The sequence below is a fragment of the Marmota marmota genome, unplaced genomic scaffold (genome assembly GCF_001458135.2).
Source record: "Marmota marmota marmota unplaced genomic scaffold, marMar, whole genome shotgun sequence".
Taxonomy (NCBI): Eukaryota; Metazoa; Chordata; class Mammalia; order Rodentia; family Sciuridae; genus Marmota; species Marmota marmota.
Genome location: NW_026000108.1, coordinates 49,386,631 through 49,397,046, shown reverse-complemented (window position 1 = coordinate 49,397,046; position 10,416 = coordinate 49,386,631).

Genomic DNA, 10,416 nt, shown 5'->3' with positions numbered 1-10,416 from the left:
AGGACTAGTGGCTACACATTTCTTCAATTTATGTTTGTATGAGGAAATATGAATTTCTACCTCACTTTTGAAGAAGACTTCTCACATAAAGGATCCTATGTTCTAAATATTTTTCTTAAAATACTTTGTTTTCCTCCATTTCCCTCTTACTTGAATGATTTCTGAGGCAAAATAAAATATAATTCTTACATTTTCTTCTATATAGTTAAAATATTTTCACCTATCTTCTTTTTAGATTTTTATTTTTTGGTTTCCTATAGTTTTAAAATAATATTCCTAAGAGTGGACTTTTGGCATTTATTCTTATTGTTCTCAGCAGTTCTTAGATCTATTATTTGGTGCTATTTAGTTGCAGAGAGTTTTTAAAAATTTATTTTCAACACACACACATTATTTTCCTCAGAGTAATTCTCTTTCAAAAGTTTTATAATTTCTTATATTGGATAAAACTATCCAGAATTTCAGGCATGATATTTATGATATAGTATGAAAAAATCTGAAGTATAAAGATGCAATATTGTGATGAAGATGGTGTCTCATGCCTGTAATCCCAGTGGCTTAGGAGGCTGAAGCAAGAAGATCACAAGGTCAAAGCCAGCCTTAGGAACTAAGTGAGTTCCTAAGCAACTTAGGAAGATCCTTTCTCTAGATAAAATAATTAAAAGGTCTGGGATGTAGTGCAGTGATTAAGCACCTCTGGGTTCAATCCCTGGTATACACACACACACACACACACACATGCACACACACATACAAGATTCAATATTGTTATGTATTGATATTACATCTTTGTACTAGCTATAAACTTATATATAGACTTTTTTACTTGCTGTTTAAAACTTCACTGTTCCCCATGGAGAACTTAAGCTGACAAACTCCGAACTCAGTTTTTTTTTTTTTTTTTTTTTTTTAATGCTGTGATTAAAGGACCTAACCAGAACAACTAGAGGAGAAAAAGTTTATTTAAGGGCTCATGGTTTTAGAGGTCTTAGCCTATAGAAGGCTGACTGCATTCCTCAGGGCTTGAGGTTAGGCAGGACATCCTGGTGGAAGAAAGTGGCAGATAGGAGCAGTTCACATGCAGATCAGGAAGCAGAGAGAGACACAACTGTACAGATATAAAATATATACCCCATAGTCCCACCCCAAATGAACCACTTCCTCCAGCCACATCCTACCTCTTCAGTTACCACTCAATTAATCCTTATTAGGGGTTTAACTCACTGATTGAGTGAAGACTCTCACATCCCAATCATTTCTTCTCCAAACCTTCTTGTATTGTCTTACATGTGAGCTTCTGGGGGGCACCACATCTAAACCATAAGTTACCTCATTATCAAATAAGCACCATGATAACAATTGCTTATATGTTACTATGTTTGAAATATCACTTATATATTCCTTCATGAATTGCTTGTATATTATGATGTTTAATAAGTTCAGTTGAGTCATAGGAATATAGAAATGTTAAGGAAAAACAAAAATATAAGTAGCTTTATATAAAAGCACAAAGAAAAAGGGAGAAAGTAGAACCTTAATCTGTTCTAAAAAATTTTAAACCATTAGCACAAATTGCATTACTGAGATGTTCTCTGAGATTAGAAATTATCTTTCCAAGAATTTTCTTATTGTTATGTAGCTCTTTTAGTAGTTAGACTTTGTAATTTTGTGAATAGAGAAGATAGAAACAGCTCAGGAGGTTGAGGCAGGAGGATTGTGAATTCAAAGCCAACCTCAGAAACTTAATGAAACCCTAAGCAACTTGCTGAGACCCTGTTATGTTAGAAGTACACTTTTGTTTATTTAGAGGTCTGACTAAAATTACTATTTCTTAAAAGCCAAGTTTATTTCTCTAGAGCCAAACATGATTTCTAGCATTGTGTTGAAAGCATGTTAGCTAGTTGAAGGGCTATTGAACAAATAATATTAACCAATTAACTTTTGACACAAATCAAACATCATATATTTGTTGCCCTGATTTTTGTGCAATCATGAATATACTGTTTAGAGGCCACATATCACATATACACACACAAAGATATTTTGTTATTTTTGAGCATGAATGTTTAAAATATCACTGTCAGAAAAATAGAGTTTAATTTTCTCCTAACCTACAGAAGTGTCAGTAACATCAAAATTGGGCCTATCATATTTAATTTAGAAATGTCTGTGTTTATTTATTTTTTATTTATTTATACTACAGGTGGTACCCAGGGATGCTTTACCACTGAGCTACATCTCCATTTCCAGCTCCTTTATTACTTTTTTTTTTTTTTTAATTCTGAGACAGGGTCTCACTAAGTTGCTTAGGTCATTGCTAAATTGTGGAGGCTGGCCTTGAACTTAGCATCCTCCTGTCTTAGCCTCTTGAGCAGCACGCACCAATGCAACTACAAGTTTTTTTTTTTTAATCCATGCTGGGGATAAATCTAAGGGTCTCACATGTGTTAGGCACATTCTCTACCACTGAGATACATCCTCAGTCTCTGTCTTCTTTTAAAGAAACTAAAAGAATTAATTAATATAATAATGTTGATTACCTGATACATAACTAAAAAATAAACTCTTCAAGTTGTTTTATTTAAATATAATCAAGTTGGTTAAGAAACTATCAGGTGCAATAAAAACCTGATAGTGTCTATAAATGTATAAGTAGATTCATAGAGACTATAACTTTGAAAAGTATATATTTTTCATATTTTGGTTTAGTATTTTTTGCTCCTTCAGTGCTAACTACTGCAGCAAACTATTTATAACATAAATTGATCTGCCCCTATCTCACTATCCACAAAATTACAAAAATATAACTACTAAAAGAACTACACATAAATAAGATATTTCTTGGAAACATAATTTCTGATCTCAGAGAACATCTCAGTAAAGCAATTCATGTTAACAGTTCAGTAATTTAAAAAAAATAGATTAAGGTTCTGCTTTCTCCCTTTTTCTTTGTGCTTTTACATAAAGCTTCTTATATTGTTTTTTCTTAACATTTCTATATTCCTATGACTCAATTGAACTTCATTCTCTTTTATCAATAATTTTTAATAATGTAACATGAGACTGTCTGAAGCTAATGGATAAATGATGAAGATTAGAATGCAAAGCAGGAGACAGTAGATAATGCTATGAAGAAAAGGAAGAGTACACAAGTTAGTTCCTCATTTCTATGGAAATGAAGTGTTGGAAAGTTTTCTCTCCTGCTGTTTCAGGATGGATGTGGGTTCCATGGCAGTAATGCAGCAAAGGTCTGTTAAGAGACTCCGGGATTTTGGCTGGTGCCTTTTTTATGCTTAGCCGCACAGCTGGTGCAGGTGCATTTTCAGCCATAATAACTAATAACATTCCCGGTGGAAACATTCAACTGCGGTAAAACAGACAGAAATCTATTATAAATGTGAGTGCAATGTCAATGTTTACAGAAGGAGGTCAAATAACAGAATTCTATTTGGTAAATGTCAGTACTGCATGAGTAGAAAGCATTCACAATATTTGCATTCTTATTAGAATGATATGTGCAAAACCCATAAATATTTCATGGAGTTTTTTTTTTAATTTTCATTTTTCTTCCCTCACCAGAAATTACTTTGCTTGCCATTTCTCTGTGCCTCAAAGTTCACCCTGTTGCTTAGGTGCTTTCAGCATTTAAGGCTGTGTGGTGAGCCTCTGTACTGGTATCATGTTCAGATCAAGTCTAACTTCCTGTGACACAGTGCACATTTACATGCAGATGTAAACTCTAGAACTAAGGCCTCTTCTAATGTGAGTCCACTCAAAGGCATAAAGCAATTGTCATTCAGTCAACTTAAATCAATCATTTACGTCTTGCATTGACTTGTGGTTCTGTGCAGCCTTTAGCACAGTGAAATGAATCAGATCAGCATGGGATGCCAATGGTTTTTTCAACAGATGGAAACTCTAAAACATTTGATGTATAGTGAGGAATACATAAACATTTATAAAGGTACACTTTAAAAGGTATTATAAAGAGGTTTCTTTGGAGTGCTAATGTTGATAACGTATGATTATTAAAAATCATTACTTGAAACCAGGCATGGTGGTGGCTCATGCCTGTAATCCTAGCACCTTGGGAGGATGAGGCAGGAGAATGGAAAGTTCAAATCCAGCCTCAAAAACATAGTGAGGCCCTAAGCAACTTGAAGAGTCCCTGTCTCTAAATAAAATGCTTAAAAAATGGCAGGGGATGTGACTCAGTGTTTAAGCACCACTGGGTTCAATTATCAATCCCCAGTACCCCCCCAAAAAAAATCAGAACTTGAAAGAAAGTGTGAAATATTATGTTGTCAATAGCATTAGGAATAAATTTCAAAAATGTTTTCTATGAAAACAGGGAGAATCCTCTTCTAGGTAATAGAAAGGAAGCTAAGCCTTTACTAGAGTCTTTGTGAAATTTCTGCTCTTAATGGAAACATCTAATAGCATTCAGTTGAGAGTAGAGAGAAAAATCAAGAATGTCTTTTCCTCCCTAGAGGTTGGTTTAAAAAGAAAAAAAAGTATAATCTGGAAGAAGGTTGTTTAGAAAATTAAATTTAAGAGAACAGATGCTGATTCCAGATGTGGTAGACTATTCTAATCTGATTCCATGTATGGAGTGTATTGCAGCTTTCACTAAAGCACACTTTACACAAGTATTTGGAAAGTACAGTTTTTCATTCTATGGCTTTAAGGAGAACTCATTGTTCAACCAGAATGATTTTACACAGATTCTCTTGTGAATTATCTTGAATATTATTAACAGAACTACCTCAATTTCAAGACAGTTCTCTCAGTTAAAGTAATGACCTCTCAGAACAGTAATGTACTAGCCTGGGGAACTCTAAAGTTACCTGATCATGTTTGGTAATTGAAATGAAAGAATCATGATAATTTTGGGGGGTTTTTTGGTAGTAGAGATTGAACTCAGGGGCATTCAACCACTGAGCCACAACCCCAGCCCTATTTTGTATTTTGTTTAGAGTTGCTTAGTGCCTCGCCCTTGCTGAGGCTGGCTTTGAATTCTAGATTGTCCTGTCTCAGCCTCCTGAGCTGCTGGGATTATAGGCATGTACCACCACACCCAGATATGATGAAAAATTTATACAGTGAAAAGATAAATGGAGACAGAGGTGAAGGTAAAGATTGTGTGTGGGGGGGAGGCGGGCTGGGGGTAATAGCTTAAAGATATCCATTGAAACACTGAAAATAAACATTGATCCTAGGTCAGCCTGATGGGATTTACATCAACATGATGCAAGGTCAATTCCCTATGATTTACAGAAAGACCACACAATAATTCCTTAGTTTCAACTTCATGTGTCCCCCCAAAAGCCCAAGGGTTAAAGGCTTGGTTCCTACCATAAAACAAAGATGGTGAAAACATTGAGAGAGACCTAAGTGGAAAATGTTCAGGTCAATGGGGATATGGCCTCAGAGGAGATTTGGGGACCCCAGACTTTTTCTCTCTTTTGCTTCTTAGCAATGAGGGGAGTACTGTTGCCAAATGTGGTATCTAACCACAGGTTCAAAAGGAATTGATCTTAGACTGAAACATCTAAAACTGAGTCTAAATAAATCTTTTCTCTGTGTAAATTGGTCATCTCACATATTTGTCATACATAATGGAGGCTAATTAATTAAACAGACCACAAAGAAAAACCATAGCACAATGGTTCTCCATAGATATATAGACGGAAAGATAGTCAAATACTTACTTGATCTAAGCACATATAGAAGAAAATCTTTAAAATGAGGTATATTTCTATAAGTGTAAAGCATTATCTGAAACTATATATTTGATACATGCCATAGGTTTTCAGTTTTATATGATGGTTATCGTGTGTAATATTGCTTTTAAATATTTTTAGAAAAAGAAGCTAGATTAATGGTACACATTGATTATATGACCTATCCTGATTTCAGAAATAATAATATATCTTAAAATATTACAGTATGTAAAAATCTTAATACTTATTAAACATTAAGAAAATTAAATTCCAAGTGTTCCCCAAAAATTCATGCATTAGATTTAAGCTATATGCAGCTGGAGTATATGCTGGTGACACATTCTAATCTCAGGATTAAGACACTCATTACTCTAGCCATTAAGAGAATTGGTAGCTATCAGTTCTCTACTTAGTCACCGATGACTTCTTATGCCCAATTCTCATCTGCTCACATTATTCTTGAGACCCTCTTCCAATTTCAGGGTCTCATAATCCGTTTATCTGTGTCAAGAGTTCATTATTTGCAATAATTAGTGACAGTTTATATACTCTATGTTCCAATGGATGAGCTGAACACTTGAATGGAAACAAAATATTTTTTTAAAAAGTTTCTAGTGTGCTGAATGGCTGAAATAAGTAGAGTCAAACACAGAATTCTTATGTACTTTGAACTTGAGACTCTGTTAACCAATAAGAAAATGCTTTCTTAATATTTAACTTAATGCTATCCTAATAGTTAAGCTGAGTGGAGTGGCACATGCCTGTCATCCTAGTTACTCAGAAAGATGAGGCAGAAGCATCAGTTTGAAACTAGCATGGACAACTTAGGGAAACCCTGTATCAAAATTAAATTAAAAAAATCTGGGAATGTAATTCTAGAGGTAGGGTACTTGCTTAGTATGTATAGGTCCTTGGGTTTAATCTCCAGATCTGCCAAAAATAAATAATTAACTCCAATTGTTCTTTTAAAGCAGAGAAGTCAAAATAATTTTTACATATAGCAGCAGGTTGATAGGAAGCAACATATGTATATGTATTACAGAATAATCTACAAAGGAGTCATATATAAGTGCAATGAGTAATTGAGAATTTTATAAATAGATTTGACTTTTCCATTCAAATTCAGTGATTTTGACTTCACGAATGATGAAATTTTCTAATTCAAGGGTTCTTGTGTTTTTACCAATGATTAAGACTAACCAAAGATTTTAATGGTGTCTGAATTGATTGTCTACCCTAAGATGGGGTCTGTGAACATGGTTTTTATGGCCCAAATAGTTCCAGACAGATTTCATTTGACAGAAGGAACAAATGTAAATCCAGCAGCTAAACATATGAAGGATAATGAAAAGAGGCAGGAAGAATATGGCTGTTAGATTTTATATCTAACATTTCCAACTGTACAAGGCCTTTCCTATACTTGGATCATAATGTAAAAATCTATTAAACATTTTCTTTAAAACAAAATCTTGTAAAATGTTTATGTGATTGATGATGACATTGCTTATGTTTTATTCATACAGATTTTGACTTTGTTCACAGATTTCCTAAAATGTCCACTTAAAAAAATAATAACTCAGAACCCCAACTAGGTTGGCAGTTGTTATACAGCAGCATTTTTGTGATTTTATTTGTTTTTACATTTTAGCAAGATGCTTCATTCTAACACACCCTGTTGTACTGACCTACAAGAATATATCAAGATAAAAAATTATTCCATGTGAAAAAATAGCCTTCTTTATTATTTAAAAATATAAAAATTATAAGAATTACACTTAATACAATTCCATTCTAGCTTTCTGTGAACTTGGCAAGCTTTTTCCACATCCCTAATCCATGAACCCCTCTTTAGCAGGTGATCTATTTTTATTAAAATCATGTTTTCATAAATATTTTAGGCACATTACTCATCACAAAGCTGACATATTCTGAATGTATGTCTTTAAAATGATAATATTTATATGATAATTGTTTTTAACAGAGATTTTGTGTTCCTTGAAAGAACTAGGGATTCAAAGATATCACTTAATCATATTTTTAAAAATATTTTGCCAGACCTAGAATTTAAGAATATGTAAAATACATGGATACAAGATTTAAAATTTATCATAAGATAAGCAGCATATAATCCTAAAGAAGATAAAATTTAACCAATATTGATTATGAAAAAATCATATCACCCTACTTTAAAACTTATAAAATATAGGCAGTCTTTCAATACATATTAAATAAATTGGGCTGATTTTCTAAGATTTTTCCTTCACTTTTATCAAAAAATCTCATAAGACTCTTTTATTATGAAAGGTCATTTTGTACAATGATGATAAAATAATCATTGACAACATAATTGCCAATACATAAAGGTAGCTAATTTGTTTTCTATAAAGACACATAATACCCTGTGATAAATATTAAACCATAAACTATCCTAGGTATCTGTTTAGCAGTAAGCACTACTCCATACCTATCAGAATGTCTAAAATTAAAATGACTGACACAGTAACAAGTGCTCATGAGGCTAGTGAGTGTGTGGAGGATTTTGAACATTCATACATTGCTGATGAAATCTAAAATGTTACCATTATGTTATAAAATAACTGTCATTTTCTTAATATGTTCAACTTACACTTACCATTTTCTAACCCATTCTGCTTCTAGGCATTAATTCATTAGAAAGCAAACTGTCAGAAGCAGTGAATGAATTATGGGTCTTTGATCTGCCCAGAGACAGAAGCTGATACCTCTCTTGGGAATCTCTTGGTACAAAGGCACCAAGAAAACCACCCAGTTGTATGGTGCCACCATGTTCAAAGGGAAATTCTGTGGTTGCCATGAAGCTTATCAGTTCATGACTTATGGTTCAAATGCCAGCCACTGGGGGTGGAGAATTGTGGGTGCAAGCTGATGACTGTAATTGAGCTGTTCAAACTTTTGACCTTGGTTCTGTTTTAAAGTAACTAACTTTATCACAATGAATCTCTTTGATGTAAAACACTTCTATAATAAATGTGCTGAGTCTGCTTGCTGTCAGTTTGTCTCCTACCAGCAGGCAGATTGAACATTGGTTCCCTTTTTTTCTCTATTTTTGTGTTTGTCTTTTTTTCCAATCCCCTCATAAGCCAAGTTGAGGGAAACTGAGTAAATGTCATACCAGTTGCAACGGTTGATGCAAGGAACAGGGGCCTCAAATATTCATAGACACTCCTCAAAAGAGATGTATCAATTAAAGGAAGGGGAGGAGTGAGTTGTTATGTAGCTCAGATTAAAACATTCTAATTCTAAAGAAAGACAGCATAAAGAAAGAGAGCTCTGTGCTAAGATGGTTAAGATTATGTTCAAATCACAGCACAGTCCTGTAAAGAAGGCATAGCAGGCACAATTTTAGGAATTTTTTGATTAAAACTTCTCTTTGTTTCCTTGAGGAGGGAGTGATAGATGTTGAGACTTGGGAGGAGCTTGGTAAAGATCTGTGAGTTAGTTATGCAGCCAAAGAATGGGGCAAGATTTCTGTGGAAACTTTTACTTTCTGGTCCTTAATATGAGATAGCCTTGCTCTATCTCATGACAGCCATAAAGTGGTCAGCCTTGATTTCTGGGTTAAAGAATGCAATTAAAGGTGACAAATACCTAACAAAGAATCTTTGCCAGACTCTTCCTAGAGAGTATGCAGTTAGAGTCCTGGGCCAAGTGGTTGCTTTTTCTGGTGCTGCTGCCCCTAGGGGAAAGACCCTGACCTGGTGGGTCAGCACCAGATGTGTATGCAGGTAGGTGGGGACACTGACTAGAAGCAGAAAGAGGCACCACCCTGCTTCGTGTGGCTGGCCAGGGCAGAGGTAGTGGCAGCAGTGTGGATAGGTCCCCGGGGTTGTCTTCCTCACTCAGCATTATAGACTCCAGCCTATAGATAGAATGGAACTATTGAAAAAACAAGCTCCTTTATGAACAAGCCCCTTTGTAATCCTGCAGTATATAGAGAGAAACAATGGAAAGATTCTAAGTGTACATGTTTTCCTTTTGTTAAAAATCTTTTCTGAGGATTTTACAGGCTACCACATACTTTAAATATCTGAAGTGACTGTAATCTAAGCCAAAAGTGCACTCTGATTTAGTAAAGATATTTTGCATGCTCTTTTAGAAATTGTGGCTGTGTAATTTTTTTCTTCTTTCAAGAACTCCTATTTTTTAAGATTCTATATTTTTGAGCTCATGATTTCATGGTAAATTCACATGTGATCTCAGTTTTATTTTCTCTAACTATTTCATCTCTATCTTTATTCAGAGGCCAATTTTTCAAAAGTTGACTCTCAAATACATTTTAAAAATATCCTCTTACAAAATTCTAAAAAGAACATAGATATGTGGTGTTGGGGTATATCTGATAGCTATCAGAATGAGTTGCCACCTGAAATATTTTATTTCAGTGTCTTCATGGCTGTTAGATTTTATATCTAACATTTCCAACTGTACAAGGCCTGTCTTATACTTGAGTCATATAAAAATCTGATTAGTTCTATTTTAATTTATAACAAGTTACACCTATCAGAGGCTTTAATGGTCTTCTGTAACATTGCCTCCTAACTGTGGAATTCCCCTTGCAAAAAGTTATAAAATCTTTGTTTCTTTTCTGTTTTGAGTATGTGTGCACACTGGTGTCTTGAATTGTGTGTGCATATATGTTGTATGTATATTAAAT